This window comes from Camelus ferus, chromosome 13 (assembly GCF_009834535.1).
Source record: "Camelus ferus isolate YT-003-E chromosome 13, BCGSAC_Cfer_1.0, whole genome shotgun sequence".
NCBI lineage: Eukaryota > Metazoa > Chordata > Mammalia > Artiodactyla > Camelidae > Camelus > Camelus ferus.
Genome location: NC_045708.1, coordinates 22313223 through 22322515, shown reverse-complemented (window position 1 = coordinate 22322515; position 9293 = coordinate 22313223). Strand labels below are relative to the sequence as shown.

At 38.5% G+C, this 9293-nt stretch overlaps 1 non-coding gene across 1 annotated transcript; it reads left to right on the top strand.

Annotated features, from left to right (window-relative positions):
- Nucleotides 1-6375: 6375 nt before the first annotated feature.
- Nucleotides 6376-6482, top strand: LOC116668367. Its single transcript, XR_004325537.1, has one exon. It is a non-coding gene; the product is annotated as a U6 spliceosomal RNA (small nuclear RNA).
- Nucleotides 6483-9293: the final 2811 nt, after the last annotated feature.

The window sequence follows — 9293 nt, the reverse complement described above, 5'->3', positions numbered from 1 at the left end:
ATATACTACACACTATTCTAAGCACTGAGGATACAGGGGCAAATATGACAGACACTGCTCTATAGGGTTTAAATTTAGAGAGGACAGGATAGAGAGGTGCACGGATAAGTAATACACTTTAAGGCAGCGATTAGTACTATAAAGACAGGAAGAAAGTAGACTAGGTAAGGGGGTAGTGACTGGCTATGTATGCAGTTAGATGGGGGGTGGTCAGGGAAGGTCTCTGAAGAAGGTGAAGGAGCCTGCTATGGGCAAATGCTATGTGAAGGTGGAAGCACTTTCCAAGCAGCATGTGTCAGCTTGAAATCTTGATATATTCAGGAAGTAGCAATGGTTAGTATGGCTGAAGTACAGCAAGGAGTGAAGAAGAAATTTAGGCAGAGGCCAAATGGTGTTGATTTGGTGAGGCTGGGAAGATTGGGGTCGTATTGTCAGGGTTTTGCATATCATAGCATGAAATCTGAAAGTATTGTTTTTCAATAAGGAGGAAACATCAGACTCAACTATGTGGTTTATTCAAAATATCCGTGTCCAGGCACACTAAAGTCATTCTGAATCAGAGTCTCGAGTTGGGAATCTGCTTTGGGCAATGGGGAGCCTCTGAAGTTTGGCAAACTCAGCAATTACATGGTCAGATCTGTGCTCAAAAATTTTATTCGAGAAGGTCCTTAAATTTTAGAGGCCATACCTATTACATAAACTCAGTGGCTGCTTTGTACTGTGCATGCAATAAATATTGAATGAGAATGACCTGGAGAGAGTAGAAGCTAAGAGACCATTTATGGCTAGTGGGTTGATGATGGCTTGTGACAGGCCAGGACAGAGTGTTTTTAGTGTTCAGGACTCTGTCCCCATAGCTGTTTGGGGGTCGGAACAGTCAGGAAAATGGAGGAGCAAGGGGATAACACTAGTCAACATCTGTTGAGTATGACTGGGCTCAGAATTTCACATGCATTATCTCATTTAATCACAGGCTTCCACTTATTGCTAACCCCATTTTATAGATGAGCAAACTGAGAAGTGAAATCATAAGCAGCAGGTGGCTGGGGCAATATTTGAAATTAGGCCTGATTCTAAAATTGGTACTTAACTGTTGGGCTGTCCTGCTACAGTAGAATGGGAAGAGGTTTATATTCAGCAACTTGCTATGGGTTTTTGCACTCAGTGAGTTCCTATTAACTGAGCTACATCTTTATATTAAGTGTGTGGGGTGGGAGAGGGAGGAGCACGTGTGTCCATGTGTACAGCAGTGCTGTCTAGTCAGTGAATTTAACTTGTGCAAACTGTGTGTCATGGGCCCTACCAGTAACAAACCAGGACATTTGAAGAGTGCTTTATAGTTTATAATTGGCTTCCTATTACTGTTGGCTGGTTCTCCTGCACAGAGTATTACTCCAGGATTTGTATTTGATTTAAGAAATTTTCAAATTGATTTTATCTTCAGTGCATTAATGCGTGGCCTAAATTCCTGCAGAGGCATTAGATAACCAGCCTGGACATGCTTTAGCAATCGTAACTGGATCTGAGCTGGCAGTGCTACAGCTTTTATTCAGCATAGATAAATCATCTTTCTGAAAACATTTTTCTACCTAAGCCCTGTGGGTTATTTTTTAGGGCACCTCAAGTTTAGGCCCCTTGAAATCGGAATATATTCCCCAAATCATGCTAAGGCCCCCCGCAAACAGGAATTTGTTAACATGAGTAGTTTAATCTCTATCTTCCTGTCAGAATGGAACACAGAAATATTCAAGGAATGGTGTGGAAATCAGCTTAATTTCAAGGGTGCACAATTGTAATGCCTTTTAAAATCCGGAAATAGGAATTTGACTCCAGTAATGAAAACGCTATAAACGTAACTGAGTACATGGAAAACTGGGGGACGTTCTGCACTTTCACGAGGATTAGCATGGGTAAATGTTTTTAGTGAAACTTTTTTTCGGCTCTAGAAGTACAGAACAGATCACAGCTGCATGAAAATATCAATTAATCATCTTATAATGCTTTTATGCAAATGATTATATTTGACTTTATTTAGAGTTGCCATTAACACCTGGAATCCTAAGATTGATGACAGGTAAACTTTTAATCAATCCATAAATTAAAGATTTGAATCATGTTTAGATTAATTTGTAGTACCTTTATTCATACTGCGAATCCTCTTAAAATCTAAAAATCCGCAGGATGAGACAGGAAATAGAGAAAAGGAGACAACCTCTGAGCTTACCAATTTTTTTTGGTGGTAAAAAAGGATGACTTGGAAGTGTTAAACCCTGCAAGTGTTTTTTCTGCCCTTTGCAATAATTTGCCTAGGTGATAGGCCTATGTGTCCTGTAGAAGACTTACTTTCTCATGCCCCGAGACAACACTTTTTTTGTTGTTTTGTTTTGTTTTTAGTGAAGGTTTTTCTTCTTGTGCACACTCCCTGTTAAAAAAAAATTTTTTTTTCAGAATGAAAGTCAAAATTGGCTTATGCTAGAAATTTTGGGAAATATTGAGGAAGTGAAGGAAAAAACCTCATTGTCCTGCCATCCAGAGACAACCATTGTTAATATTATGATGTATTTCTTTCACCTCCTGACCTCACCCCCATGTACAGTTGTAATTGTATAATTAGGTATCTTCCTTTTGCGCTTACATAGCCACAATAATATTTACAATTTATTGAAAGTTTACCATGTGCCAGGCACTGTGCTTAGTGTTTAAGTGTATTATCTTTGGGTGGTAGGTAATATTATCTTCATTTTACAGATTAGGACATGGGAAGGGTACGTCCCTTGCCCAGTGTCACACGTTTGATAAATGGCAGAGTTAGAATTCTAACCTGAAATGTCTAACTCAGAAACCCTGATCGTATTACTGCGCAACACTCCCCTTGCATTCAGTAAGTGGAAGCTGTTATTATTAACTGAAACCAAGTTGTCCCCTGAGGACACTGTTTTCTCTGCCACCTCAGAAACAAAGGCTACTCACTCTCCCATGACCCATGTACTACAAAAGCCAGTGGGAAATGAGGGGTTGACTCTCCAGACCACTGTTCTGCTCTTGGGTAACACCAGCTTGAAACGGTTATCTTCAGGCTGTTACAACCACTACCCTCATTGCTGCTCCCCTCTGCCGCCCTCCCCATCACTCCATGCATGGAGTTCCTTGGGCCTTGAAGACACACTCTTGTCATACTCCCATCCTTGGCAGATTCAGTGCCTCTTCCAGCTCCTCAGCATCGAAGGCCTTTATTACCTTAAATCCAATGACTCATTCCCATGGGAGTGAGACTGCTCTGCCTCTGATGTAGTCAGGCAGTTGAACAATGTCTGGGGGAAAACAATTGTGTGTATGTGCATACGTGTATATATATATGCACATAAAAATACACACATATACACTTATATGTTTACTATGGATTTTACTGTTTTATTTTGTTATTTTACAATTTTAAAATAATAAAATATGCATTATTTTTTACTGTCAATTTCATACAGCCAGTTAATTCTCACAGGATGCTTTTTATTGATTTTTGTCAAACCCTTTTTTTAATTTTAATTTTTTTATTAAAGAATAGTAAGTTTACAATGTTATATCAATTTCTTTTGCCAAATTCATATCCTAGCCAGCTTATGGTTGCAGTTGACAAACCCCAACATAAATGACAGTCAATATGTTCCTTTATGTTAAAGACATGAAAGTAGAACAATGAAGATTTATGTTAGAACTTCATTCGTTCATCAGTGATGTGACTTCTTTGTGGAATTGGATAATAGTTCTAATGCTGGAAGACTACTTCCTCAATTTTTTTCTTTGGTGCTGCTTACAATGTAATGGCTACAGACAGGATGCACTTTTAAGTTTAATGTACCTTACTGACATTTTCTCCATTAATGTCTTAAATGTACACAATCATCAAAACAATCAAGTTCTGATTTGTAGCATTTTTCAGTTTCCATGATATAAATACTCCTGCCATGGCCAATGTCAAGCTACCAGATGATGTCACTGAATACAGAGTTGGGAAGAGGTGTGGACATGCAGTGGCAAACCATTATACTGCAGATAATAGTAGAATGTAGTAAAATAATTAGGAAGTGATGAATGTTAAGAACTTATGACCTTTGTCTTTACATATAATTTATTTAATTATAAAATTTTACACCTTAATTTTAACTAAGGCTGTATTTAACTAGCTTGCAAAATTCCTGAAATTCCTGAAGCCACTCGGTACAAGCTACCCCCACCCAGTACTGTGTGTAGTCGCCTCCACACCCACTCTCTGCCCCAGCCCATCATCCATCTTTCTCACTTTCTCACCTGCAGCACATATGCTTACTCTATGATTCATTTTCTACTCACTCCTCAACCCACTACCACCTGACTTTTGTCCTTTCCATGACAGGCCCTGTGCTAGCAAGTAAAGGCTCCATTTCCTCCACTGGCCCCATAAATTCCAGTTTCCCCCAAAGCTCTGTTTTAGGTGGTCTGCTTTTCTTCCTACAAATTTTGCTTTGGTGATCTCATCCAGATCCCTGACATTAAGTACACTGAAGGCTCCCAAATCTATAATTACAATCCACATCTCTCTTTGGAGCTCCAGGTCCATTTGTACAACAGTGTATAAGACATTTCATTTCCTTGTCTCACTGCAGTGCAACCGCAGCATTTCAAGAAATGTATTAATTGTTTCCCCAGCTTTCAACTTCCACCCCCCAAATCTGACTTTGCCCCTCTTTTTCCTACCTCAATAAGTAGAGACGCCTTATTTACTAAGTCTTCCAAGCAAGACACCTGGGCATCATCCTTGACTCCTCTCTTTTCTCCATCACTCCCACCTTTCACCCTGATAACAAACCCAGATTTACTCAATCATTCATTCATTCATCATCGAACCATATTAGGATGGCTACATAGTACATTGGGTAAGAACACTAGCACTTGGAGTCAGCCTGCCGGGCATGAAATCCTGGATCTGCCATTTACGTCGCTTTGTAATCTTAGGAAATTTACTTGACTACTCTGTATTTCAGTTTTCTTAAATAAGTGGGAATAATAATATAATCTTCCTTACAGGGAATTAAGAGCTTGAAATGAGTTGCTCTGAGTAAAGCACTTTAAACACAGCCTGACACGGAGAAACCACTCAAGAACTGTTAGCCGTTGTTATTTATTGAGCTACATAATTACGTCAGGGCAGCATCTTAAATAAAGGGAGTGTATTAGTTTCTCAGGGCTGCTGTAACAAAGTACCACAGACTGGGTAGCTTAAACAAGAGATCTTTATTGTCTCAAAGTTCTGGAGGTTATAAAACCAAACCCAAGGTGTTAGCAGGGCTACAGTCCCTCTGAAACCTGTAGGAGAAAGTGTCCTTGCTGCTTCCTAGCTTTGGGTGGTTTTCTGGCAATTCTCTGACACTCCTTGGCTTGGCTCTGCAGCACTCCAGTCTCTGCCTTCGTCATCGTATGGCATTCTCCCTGTCTCTGTCTTCACATGACTGTTGTCTGATAAGGACACCAGTCATACTGGATTAGGGGTCCACCCTACTACCGTATGACCTCATCTTAATTAATTACATCCGCAACAACACTGTTTCCAAATAAGGTCACATTTTGAAGTATTGGGGGTTAGGATTTCAGCATATCTATTTTGGGGGGACACAATCTAAGTCATAACAGGCACAAACTATGATACAGGAATTATAACTAGTGATCTTCTTACCTCCTCTCTCCCTACTAACGCTGTCTTAGTTTGTCCTGTCTTGTGACTCCTCCTGACTAGATCCTAGTCTGGCCCCACCATCACCAATCCTCCATGGGGCTGTCAGAGTGATCTTTCCAAAACATAAAATTCATTATGTTACTTCCTTCTGAAGCTCTTTGAGCTTTTATGTAAAAGTTTAGCACAAAAGACCTTCCTTGCTGCAGCTCCTTCCTGCTTCTCTACACTGAATCTTACACCACAGACGAAAACACTTTTTCTAGTTCCCCAATTGTATCATTCTCTTTTGTAACTCTGGACAAGTGTCATTCTTCTGCTTTGCATATACTTACCCTCACATTTCTTCACTTTTCTGGGGAAGATGCCCGTGACACCCTTCCCACTCCTCTTCTGAGCTCCTTTGGCATCCTGTGCACACCCTGAACATGGGTCTTACAGAATTTATTGTTTTTCTTGTGCTTTGTTGACAGGACAGAATGCCCCTTGAGGGCTGGGACTGTTTTGTATCCCCGATTGTTAGACATTAGTGTCATTTTTAATCTTTTCACTATTGCAAATAATACTGTGATGAATATCTTTTTGTTTAAATAGTTTTTCAAATTTAAAATTACTTCCTCAGGCACAACTCAACAGCAAAAAGACAAACAACTCAATTTTTAAAAGGACAAAATATGCTTACTTCAGCAGCACATATACTAAAATTGGAACGATACAGAGAAGATTAGCATGGCCCCTGCACAAGGATGACATGCAAATCTGTGAAGTGTTCCATACTTAAAAAGAAAAAAGTGGGCAGGGTTAGATAAACAACAAATTTCTACTGTATAGCCCTGGGAACTGTATTCAATATCTTGTAGTAACCTATAATGAAAAAGAATACAAAACAAAAAAATTAAAAAGGACAAAAAATCTAAATAGATATTTTTGCAAAGAAGATATGCAAATGGCCACTAAGCACAAGGGAAAATGCTAAACATCAGTAGTCATCAGAAAAATGGAAATCAAAACATACACAACGAGATACCACTTCATACACACTAGGATGATCATAACAACGAAAAAGTATTGGGAGGATGTGGAGACAGAGAAATTGGGACATTGCAGGTGGGAATGTAAAATGGCGCAGCCACTGTAGAAAATGGTTTGGTGGCTCTTCAGAAAAGTTAAACATAGAATTACCATATGACCAGCAATTCCACTCTTAGGTGTATACCTGAAAGAACTGAAAACAGGTGTTCAAATAAAAATTTGTACACAAATATCCATAGCAGCACTATGACAATAACTAAAAGGTGGAAATGACCCAAATGTCCATCAGTGGATGAATGGATAAACAAAATGTGGTATATCCATACAATGAAATATTACTCAATAAAAAATTATAAAATATTGATATTGGGAAAGGGTATAGCTAAAGACTTAGAGCATATGCTTAGCATGCACAGGGTCCTGGGTTCAATCCCAGGTACGTCTTCTAAAAATAAATAAATAAAATGAATAAATTACTTTTCCCCTAAAAAAATAAGAAAAATAAATTAAAAAATACTGATACTACCATGTAGGTAAACCTCAAAAACATTATGTTCAAAAAAGAAGCCAGACAAAAAGAGCTACATAGTATATAATTTCATGTCTATGAAATATCCAGAATTGATAAATCCATAGAGACAGAAAGCAGACTGACAGTTGTCAGGGGAGGAGAAGAGAATGAGAATTCACTGTCTAATGAGCACGGGTTTAATATTGGGATGATGAAAATATTTTGGAACTAGATAGGATGGTAGTTGCATAACATTGTGAATGTACTAAATGTCACTGAATTGTATATACTTTAAAATGTTTAATTTCATGTGACTTTTACCTCAGTTAAAAAAAAGAAATATAGTACTGATACATGCTACAATATGGAAGAACCTTAAAAACAATATTCTGAGTGAAAGAAGCCTGACACAGGAGGTCACATATTGTATGATTCCATTTATATTAACTGCCCAGAATAAATTCGCAGATACAGAAGATTAGTGGTTGTCAGCAGCTGGGGCAGAGGGGAGTGGGGAGTGACTATTGAGCGTATGAGGTTTCTTTTTGAGGGTGATAAAATGTTCTGGAAGTGGATAGTGGTGACGGCTGTACAACATTGCAAATGTACTAAATGCTACTGAATTGCACACTTTAAAATGGTTGGAATGCTAAATGTTATAGTATGTGTATTTTACCACGATAAAAATATATTTCATTAGGAAAGATATTCTGAATGAGGTCCCAGTCAAAGGATATGGTATTTTGCTGAATTTCTGTTGGGAAGTGGTCACTCACTGCCTTCTCACCAGCAATGTTTGAGAGCATCTGTACTGTGTCTTCACTAGACTGGGGCACTGTGTTTAAAAAGTAAAAAACTTTACTAGCTTGACATAACACTGTTCCTCTTCAGGGAAGTTCCTCGTACTTCTAAGTATAAGGCTAAACTGAATGAGAAGAGTTGTTAAGGAACATAGCCAGAGTAAACAGATTTTAGAGCTGAGAGAGACCTAGGGAGCGTCTAGACCATGGGGGTCTCATCCTTACCAGACCAATGTTTAGTGACAACCTTACTATCCTGAAATAAAATTCATAGATAATCTACCTAAAGTCTATATGATGTAGTGCTTCAGACAATATGAATTTTAAAGTGAACTTCCTTGATTCAAATTCCTGGTCTGCTGCTTAATAGCTGTGTAAACCAGGGTACTATTCTATGTCTCATTTTTTTCATCTGTAAAATGGGGCCAATGACAATGTCTACCTCATATGACTGCTGACTATATTAGTTTATATATGTAATATACTTAGAATACAATCTCCTACCTGTAAAAAAAGGAGAAATAAAAGAAAGTAATTTATGGGGAGGGTATAGCTCAAGTGGCAGAGTGCATGCTTAGCATGCACGAGGCCCTGGGTTCAATCCCCCATACCTCCTCTAAAAATAAATAAATAGATAACCCCCCCCAAATAAAATAAATAAGTTTTTAAAAGAATAAATATATAATAAAGTCTATTCTAAATTTGTAAATACCTAGCTAGGCATGATTACCCTAGAAGAGACTGAAATAGTCAGATGTTTGCACCTACACATAAAATCACCCTGGAAGCCACAGCTATAAATATAGACTGAAGGGTGTGTGTTGCACTTCAAAAACTATGAGCATTGCTATTGGTGACACGCTCTTCCAAAATCAATTCTCTAAATAGATCGATTCCCTTGATTTTCATTTGAGTTGCATTCCTGGGAAGTAGTTTTAAAAACCATGCTTGTAGGTAGAATAAATGTCGATTGTAGGCTTAGATAGTTTTATAGGTTTTTCATCTCCATAAATGTGCAGTGGAGCATTTGAAAGTGGAACACAGGACCATTCTTTATTGTGTGGGATATCCTACATATTTCCAGATGTCTAGAACCCCTGGCTCCTTCCCCTAAATGTCAGCAGGCTGGAATGGGTATTTCCCCACTGAGAACCACTGAAGCTATTCCAACCATCTCCTTTTCCAAACCAGGTTACTGAGGCTTAGAGAGGAAATTGAAAATATACACGTATTACTGTGACTACTTGTT